Source organism: Corylus avellana, chromosome 3 (assembly GCF_965113065.1).
Source record: "Corylus avellana chromosome 3, dhCorAvel1.hap1.2, whole genome shotgun sequence".
Taxonomy (NCBI): Eukaryota; Viridiplantae; Streptophyta; class Magnoliopsida; order Fagales; family Betulaceae; genus Corylus; species Corylus avellana.
In genome coordinates, this window is record NC_142492.1 from 13,698,482 (window position 1) to 13,707,958 (window position 9,477).

At 35.0% G+C, this 9,477-nt stretch overlaps 1 pseudogene; it reads right to left on the reverse strand.

The window, feature by feature from the left end:
- Nucleotides 1-2,154: 2,154 nt before the first annotated feature.
- LOC132174296 (CMP-sialic acid transporter 1-like) lies at nt 2,155-6,130 on the reverse strand (annotated as a pseudogene).
- Between the last annotated feature and the right edge of the window lie 3,347 nt (nt 6,131-9,477).

Here is a 9,477-nt window from a genome sequence, read left to right on the forward strand (position 1 = left end):
TCCTCCCAAATGTAATGTGACTTTTAAAATTATCATTATTAAATCTGGATGTATTGATAATTTTAAAAGTCACATCACATTTGAGATGACACAAAGAAAACAAGAGTCATCATTCTAGCATTACTGATCAACATGGGTAGCTAAAATAAAGAAATGTGGAGTCGGATATATGTGCCTTCAAAAAGTGGATAGCTAAAATAAAGAAATGTGATTTTTAGTTAAAATTAAAAAATAAATAAATAAAATAAAGAGTTGGATGACGATGCTTAGAAGCAAGGCATCAAAATTTCTTCAGATTGTTAACAATGGCAGAAAATGTTTTAGATACAACCGCCAATCATATAGTCTCGTACCATATATAGCAAATTTCAGTAAACACAACATGAACAAAGCAGAACCAGAGAATTCTCAAGTCAGAGAATCTGATTCCCAAGCAACTTCTTAAGCATTTCTATGATTTAAGAAGAATCTGGATTACTAGAAGATGGTACTAATTCCAGCTGCATATGCCTATAATATTCCAATACAAGTTAGGGGCAAATCTTCCAGTGAGCATTTGACAAAAGCAAGAGTTTCTTGCATCAGGAATATGTGCTTCTCAACAGAAACTTCTTTTGGATTCTCAGGAGCTGCTTTATAGCAAGTGATGGCAAATCTACCAGCATGTTTGAAGGGGAAACATACATGTGGAAGGACCAGAATTCTTTATATTCTACAAAGGCAGACAAAGTTCGAAGTACATCAACTTGTCATTCCAAATTTGAGCATTAAGCAGATTCCGGGATATACACGGAAACAATGCAGAGCCGAAGACGCGTGATTCAGAGAATCTGATACTCAAAAATTTCTTGCTGCCATTCTTTAGTGATCATGTATGAAAAAAAACACAGGAGGAATATGATTTTGAACGAGTATATTCAGCACTTACTGGGAAAAGAATCTAAGAGACGAATCTACATTAGTCTATTCATGTAAATAATGGAACAAATTTGTTCTCTCACAACTTTGGGACAGTAATTGTCAGTGAGGGAATTGTTTTCTTTGACACCAATTGTAGGCCAGGAATTCAAATGTTTGTTAAAGTAATGATTAAGTAATTAAATTTACCTCTTTCTATCAACTTAAATTTTTGGGATATGGACATCACCTATTAAAAAAGAGTTTGAGTCCACACGTGAAGGGAAGTGTTAAAGTAATGATTAAGTGATTAAATTTACCTCTTCCTATCAACTTAAACTTTTGAGATAACTGATAATTTAACAATGTCTATAGGATGGCTGATATATCCCAATGGCACCTGATATAGGCTTTGTTTTGCCACCAACTATCAGCCGTTTTAACAGTTTATTGGACAGTTGTCACAAACTATATTGGCAAAATGTACTGTTATTGGTTCACATACATCAGATGTAAGATAACAAAAACAAGTACTTGGAAAAGAAAATATCTATGAAATAACTCCATAGTACTAAGGTTGTTTGTAAGGACTAAGCAGCCAAAACTCAAAAGATACCAGATAAGAAAGGACCTAATCTAACCAAAATGGAGGAAGAGAAAACTCTAAAGCCCAAATGATCTCAGGACTACAGCCCATAGTAGCAGGTTCCAAAGTAATTATGACTAAGATAGCAATGGCTTATAGCCACTAAGGACAAGCTAGCCAACAACCAACGTCAGGCTTCTGTTTTCTGAATAGGAAGGCCCACCAATAACATCACCCTTTCCCCTCAAAAATCTTCTTTGTTTTTTATTTTTTTCTTTTTTTTTCTGTTTTTTTTTTTTTAACGAGGAACCCCTCAAAGGCAGGGTCACTTTGTGTACCCACCCCTGTTAGGTAAACCTCAAACCTATGTAAAGCGTCTCCTCCACACGGATCAGGTAATATTCCGGCTTTGCCGGCAGGCTGGCCCCAAAGAATTGTTTGCACCCAAGGAGATTCGAAACTTAGACCTTATGGATTACCACAAAGAAAACCAAAGCTCTTACCACTCGAGCAAACCCCTTGGGCTTAAACCTTCAAAAATCTTATATCCCAGTTAAAAGGAAAAAGGTCTACATTTGCAAATGATTAGGTCCAGTACTGAAATACACTAACCCCCCATAAAAGTGATCAAATACTTCTACTGAAGTGGTAAGCTGGGACAAAAGAGCACATTAAAGGTGAGATTGGCATCTCTCTTGATCATGAGCAAGTACAACACAGATTGTAACAGGAAAATTTCCCTGGGACCAAAAGTTTGAAAGAATTATGACAAATAAATAGGGTCAAATTCAAAAACCGTTGACTTTGAGAATAGTACAAAGACGTGCAAGAACACTTCTTCAAGCAACTTTCATAATGGTAGTTTCCACATGAAGTCACTGAGGAAACGTAGTCCTTTATTGAATAAGAGAGCATTCTTTTGGATGGTAAGCAAAATTATAGAATCGTTTAAAGTTCACTCATTTGCATTCCTACCTTGCTAATGTGGGTCAATAGACTCTTAAACAGAAAGCATCTAAAAGGTTACATAAAATCTAAGGAAAAATGAAAGAAAAAAAGAAAAAGAAAAAAGAACTAGTAGTATACTTCTGCAATATGCATTTCAGCGTGGATATGAAAGTGATGAAAACTTTGGAGAAATATGATAAGAAATCTATGGATGTTAGTCTGAATCTAAAAGCAATCACCTTCACAATATTGTCAGCATACTTCATCAACCATGAAACCAGCAAGCCCGTGGATCCAAGGTTTAACACTACCATCCAAGTTGTAATACTATAACCATTGAAAATTCGGTGCCACCAAGGACCATTCTCAAATCCACCTCGGAAATTATCCACAAGAAGCCGTGCCAAATTGAAAAAATCGCACCGAACCTAAGAAAGAATCATTGTCTGAAGATTTACTAGTGTAGTGGATACACTTAACAAAGAGAGAGTTGACACATGAAAGCATAATAAAAAAAATTACTTCAAGTGGATATCTCAAAAGAAAGGAAATTCGCAAATATTTTATGATAATTTTGAGGAACTGCCATAAGATTCATGATTCAATATTTCCCTTTTAGATTTTAAAAGGACTGTAAACAGGGTAACACTTTATAATGATCATTGCGGTATATGGGAGGGCACTTAAGGGCTAACATCTTTCAAGAATTCCAATAATGAAAGAGTTCTGGGGTGAGATTTGAATGGCAGCTACTCAAAAATGCAGATGGATATTACGTAAATGATGTTACCATTGCACAAGCAAGTTGGTGTGTGGAGAAAAGACCCTACGTACATAATTGTACATTCTGCCAATACAAGCTATCATTGTTCTTCTTCATTAGAAACTCCGTGTAAACCCCTGCCAATGCTGATGGACAAGCAGATAGGATTCCCAACATGTAGCCTTGGATTGGTGCTGAGAATAGAGAGTCACACGAAGCTTCTCCACAACCTTTTATCTACAATAATTGAAAAGGAAATAATTCAACTACATTGTTACATAAATAATTAACTCAGATAAGAGGCGTTACTCAAGAATTAATCTTAGTTAAGTTTTTCATCACCTTTGTGAAAAGAAAGGAACAAACATTCGTACATAATAGATGGTATTTCATATAGGCTGCTATATCAAGCGTCATTGATCAAGGCAACAGTAGAAGACTTTTCTCTACAATACTTCCAAAGGCATAGAAATACTGCAACAATGGAACTGTGATGTATAATGTCACAACAACAATTTGGGTTATCTTAATGAAAAGAATATGATATACAAAGCAGAGAGTGTGTTGTTGAAAACTTTAGAACCAAATAAATGGTTACAACATCTTCCATTAGCACTTTACATGATTTGTGCAATAAGTAGAAAAAACATGAAGGAGAAATCCATTAACTGTCTAGAACATTAAAATGGAAACTGGAAGTTTGCTTCATGATTCAATTTATGGTTATACCATCACAGCCTAAAGGGAAAGTATTTCATTCACCAAAGAGTTATGTGCCAGAGGTCCTACAATATTACTAACTCAACATTTAAATTGTGGAGATCTTGTTTGAAAGATCTCAGGCAAACCATAGTAGTCCTTACCAAATCTTGCATCCATGTTATTGTAATGACCCACTTTATGAATGAAAAGAAAATGAAAAAGGCAACTATCTTTGCATGATATCTTGATTAGCTCTACTCCTGATTTTTTAGGTTTGTCCTCGTAAGTACCCATTTGAAACCAATTCAAACGAAGATGTAAGAACTTAAAAGAAAAATTTATATGTATGAATGCAGCAGATACAAACAATACACATTTCAAGTGGATTCAGCCAATGTAGGTTTCAGTCCCCTATAATGAATACCATATAAACACCAGCAGAAAGCTGCCTCTGAATGCTCTCATTAATTCAAGTATGTTTCAGAATTGGCAAGAAGATCATCATTCTAAAAACATTAATCTCCAACACAATTATGACATCACTAAAATATCACATGATCAGACCAGTATAGATAATGAACATGCAAGAATCCACAGTTTCAAGTATGAAACCAGCTTCAATTACTCTATAAAATAATTCCAACTTATCACCTGGCTTGTGGTTGTTCCAACAGCTAATAGAATAATCGCCATCCATTGTAGATTAGACAGCTTCCTCCTCAGGCCTGAGCATGATATAAAGTAATTAATCAGTAAATTAACAACAAGACTCTAGATCAAACAAAACATTAATCCTAGTAAAAAAGTAATAAAAGAAACTAAAACAGTTACAGCACAACCAAAATCGCAAAACATCAGAATATACGGGACCTCGAAAAGCACAATGTAGGCACACCTGAACAAGATGCCAGTAGTAACAATCTTCAGATTACCCATAATCTGATACGTCGATGTATCCACATAAGTTAGCGTAGCAAACTGAACATTGTTATGAATTAGATATATGATTGAAGGAATGGGGTATAAGCGCACAGTTTTCCACTCTGTGGTCATCCTTGGAGACGACGAAACCCGGCACTCTCGCCATAGAAGTATAGTAGAAACCACTAGCTACACCTTTCCAATTCCGTATTTGCACAACTTAATCAAACAATTTAGCTTGAAAATCACCTTAAAAACCTCTGCAAGAAAAGGAACAGTTGCATAGTCGTACAAATACCGTCCATTACTTTGAGACAGAGTTGTCAAAATCCCCTGTCACATACAAAAACATCAATCTCTTTCAAATTCTTAATTAGCATTTAATCAGTCAACATTAAGCAACTAATTGTTGCCAAAAATGTCACTTCCTTCGCTATAATCACCAGATTAAATAAAATTGGTACAAATTGGTTCAATTAATCTGAATGTATGAAGTTTTAGACATTGAAATGAGCAACGAATCTAATAGAATGCGCATTCAGGCTTCGGAGCGGTGGAAGAAAAGAGATCTATGCAATGGCAAAGCCGCACACACAAAAATGGATGAAATTATGACGAATCGAGCGGTGATTGTGTACAGAGGGTTCTAGGGTTTTCGCTGGCTGACCTGAGAGCTTGTGAGAATGGTGAGGAATATGGCCGGCAATTTAACCCATAAGACGCGAACCAAATACGAACACGACACGTAAAGTTCAGGTTAGGGTTGGACTTAAACGGGTTCGGGTCGTAAACAGGTCACTCATTTACAACACGGTTAGTAAACATATCATGTTGGGTCAACCTACCGGGTTCACGAGTTGACACGTTTGACCCCCTTTTTTTTTTCATTAAACTTTGCCTTGCCTTTGATAGTTTGTTACTTTGTAACGTTTGCCCTTTGATGGTTGTTTTTGAAGATTTTGTTTAGGAAGTAGAGGAAAGACTGCTTAGAAAAAAAAAAAAAAAAAAAAAAAACCATTTTGGTATGGCTATAAAAGGTTAAAAACTATAATGAGTTTACATTCAGGTCGGATCGAGTCGATCTATAGCGGATAACACGACATGATTACAACCCGTTTATATAAATGGGTTCATGTCGTGTTACCCGTTTATGGACCATGTCGTGTTCGAGTTGGGGGTTCGACACGTTTAGTTAAACGTGTCGTATTCGGGTTGGGCTTAAACGTGTCGGGTCATAATCAGGTCGAACATGAACCTAACACGCAAACACGTTTTGCCAGCCCTAGGAGCGCCACAACAAAGTACCACTGCATCATGAACTTCTACGTCGTCGTTTTTGGCAGTTCTTGCAATCTGCGTAGCGTTATGGCCAGCTAGCTTAGTGAGTTCAGTGACAAAGACTGGGCTCATAATTTTATTGCTAAAATAGAAAGGGGTTTTTTATTTATTTTTTGGAGGAAAAAAAAAAAAGAAAAGAAAGTGTTGTGATTATATGATTAATTACTTTTGTTGATGTAGAAAGTAGCATTGACCTCGAGCCACCTTTTAGGAAGAAGATTCGTGTGCAAAAAAAATGTAAAAACCGTTAGAAACTCATTGGCCCTAGAGGGCTAAAGGGACTCCGATGCCCAAGCCAGAATGAGGTGCGATGGAACACTATAGAAAAGTGAGAATATTATTGATAAAGTGTTCATAAGGTAGTCTAAAATTTGTGCACCGTAGGCCTTATATATTGATATATAGAGTCATCTAAAGTCGTCTAGAGTTTGTTGGAGGAATTATGGTGTCTTGGATCGGGTCGGGTCACCGACTGGCTAGGCTTATTATGGAGTATGGGCATTTTTCTTAGGTGTGTTTTCAATGTGATCTAATGTTTTTCTTCTACAAATTAAGTAGTTACAGAGATTTCTCAATTTTTTTTACTTCAATTTCTTGAGAAAATATTTTCCCACGATTTTTTTTTTCCCTTTTTACAACTAAATATGTTGTTCTGAATTTTATGGTGCAAAATGTAGCTGTTGAAAATGAACAATCAACAAAGCACCAAAAGGGAGGACGTGGTTTTGCAATGAGTAATGTTTAAAAATGATTGGCAACTAAACTTGGAAAACAACCAGTTTGTTGGTTCGATTGCCTAATTAAGAACCTAGTATTTATTTTAAATTTATTAATATGCTTTTAAGTTTATATTTAAACCAAAACAAAAAAAACACGTTTTTTCTGAGCAACACAGTGATTCAAGGACAGAGGAAAGGGAGAGTATAAGATGAAAATAAAAAAAAAAAAAAAAATGATGAGTTAAAAGAAATATGCCCAAAGCTATAGTGGGCAGCAGCCCATTTTGTAGCCACATGAGTTCTCTCATTAGCGGATTTGTGCACTTTAGTGGCTTCCTAGCTCCTCAACGTGTTTCTTGTCAATCGAATGAGTTAAAAGAGACTGTTTGAGATTACGTTAAGCAGCTAAAAATGTGTTTTTAGTAAATTAAAAGTTGTGTCAAGCATAAATGGGTCTATTTGGTAAAAAAAAGTTAAAAATTGCTTTTTTGCAATAAAAAGTGCCCAAAACTGAGTTTGGAGGAAGCCTTTTTTAAAAAAATAAAAATAAAAAATAAAAAAAATAAAAAAAAAAACTTTTCCAGAAAGCTATTTCAGGCTTTTCCTATAAACAAAAAACTATATTTCTCAATGCAACCTCAAACAAACTTTAACAAAGATTAACATCAATATAGTCAAGTCTAATGGAAGTAACTGCAATAATCTCATCCTTGTCATTGCTAATGGTGGCAGTACCAAAAAAAAAAAAAAAAAATTCCTAACTACCACATGTGCTCCATGATGTCCTGAAAGCTCAATGTTTTGTTATTATAGGCTACCTGGTTTCTAGAGAACCATATTATGTCCATACTTTCCACTTTCAAATTCTATCATTTCTTTGAATTCATACACCCTTTTGTGTGCTAGTTTGGAATTTTTCTAATTATCTGTTAAATTCTGCTACTTTTTCTTCGATGGTGGGTTGATTATTACTTGGTGTAATAGTTTTTTCTTCTGAATATGCGCTCTAACCTTATTATGTAATGTTTTAACATAGGTACATTGATCTAACCTTATACTTACAGCATGCTTAGGATTATGTTTGAGAAATAGAATTTTTAAATCAAAAATAGCTTATTAGATCAAAAGTGCATTTTAACCATTTTTAAAACCTATTTGGGATTGCGATAGAAAATAGAGCTTTTGCCTATGAGCTTTTGTCAAAAGTGCAATTATTGAAAAGTTGTTTACGAGCATGTTTGGTATTGCGGTGGGATGTAGAGCTTTTGTTAAAAGTGCTTCTACTGAAAAGTTGTTTACATGTTTGGTAATTACATGTCTTAAGCGGTTTTTTGAAGTTATTGATGTTTCGTAACAAAACTAAAAATGTGCTCTTAGTTGAAAAATGACAACAAAGGATATATAGTGTTATTGATGTTTTACATTTTATTAAGGATAATACTAGACATCCCAACACTTTTTCCCAAATTCATTTTCCCAGATAATCTGGTCCATTCAATAAATAAATAGATTTGTATATATATATATATATATTTTCTTAAATGAATGTGGAGTCCACATCATTTGAGAAAGGGGATTTAGGAAAAAGTGTTGGGATACCTAACATCCCTCTTTTATTAATGTTAACTTTAAATACAAAACCATAATAAAAGTATAAAAAATAAAGAAACATGAATGGGCAAAAAAAGAACTATTCAACCGAGAAAAACAAATATGTTCTAGGAAAAAAAAAAAAAGAAAAAAGTTAGAGGAAAAATCTGACAACCATATCTAGCCCACGTCTCTTTGCTGGAACTTCAAATACCAAGGGAATAAAGTTTTATTTTCGATTATCAAAGGGTATAGCACAACGAGACATCCAAGATAGAGATAAAAAAATCAGTCGGTTCTCTCCTCTCCAAGAACTCTCTACCTCTCCAAAACCTTCAGTCACAATTTTTTCTCTCGCCCAAATCAAAAGTTCTCTCTGGTCTTTTAAAGAACCATCGTCTCTCTCTCTCTCTACAAATCCCTTATATTCTCTCCAAGAAAACTAGAGTGTACTAAGAAATTGATAACCCCAAAATTCATCTCTTTATCTCTGACCCTAAAAACCCATCATTCCAATGGAAGCTCGTCCATACATTAATGGCCGCCGAGACCCAAAAAGACCCAGTATCTAGCTATCAAAGAGAAGCAACGGGCCATAAATTCTCCAATTCGTAGAAGGGTTTGCAGCTCGCAGATTCATTGAAGAGGGTGTAAGACGTAGAAAAAATATGTATATATATATATATATATATATATCAGTATTGTTGTGATTTTGTGAATTTTGTTCGAATATTTTTGCCCAATTGTGATTTTGATTAAACCAAAACCGTGGTGTGCATTTTGGTTGGTACTCCATTTTGTCAAAAGCCTCGAATTTGAGCTTTGGACTAAACGTGGGTTTGGAGTGTTTGAAACCTCAAAAGCCCTTTCAAAAGATTTTACCAAACGAGTCAAACGACCCTATTTTTTTTCTAAAACGGGCTTTCCAGGGTTTAGAAGCGCTTTTTGGGTTTGCAACCGCAAACCCAAACAAGTTCATGTTTGGTAACTGCATGTCTTAAGTGCTTTTTTTA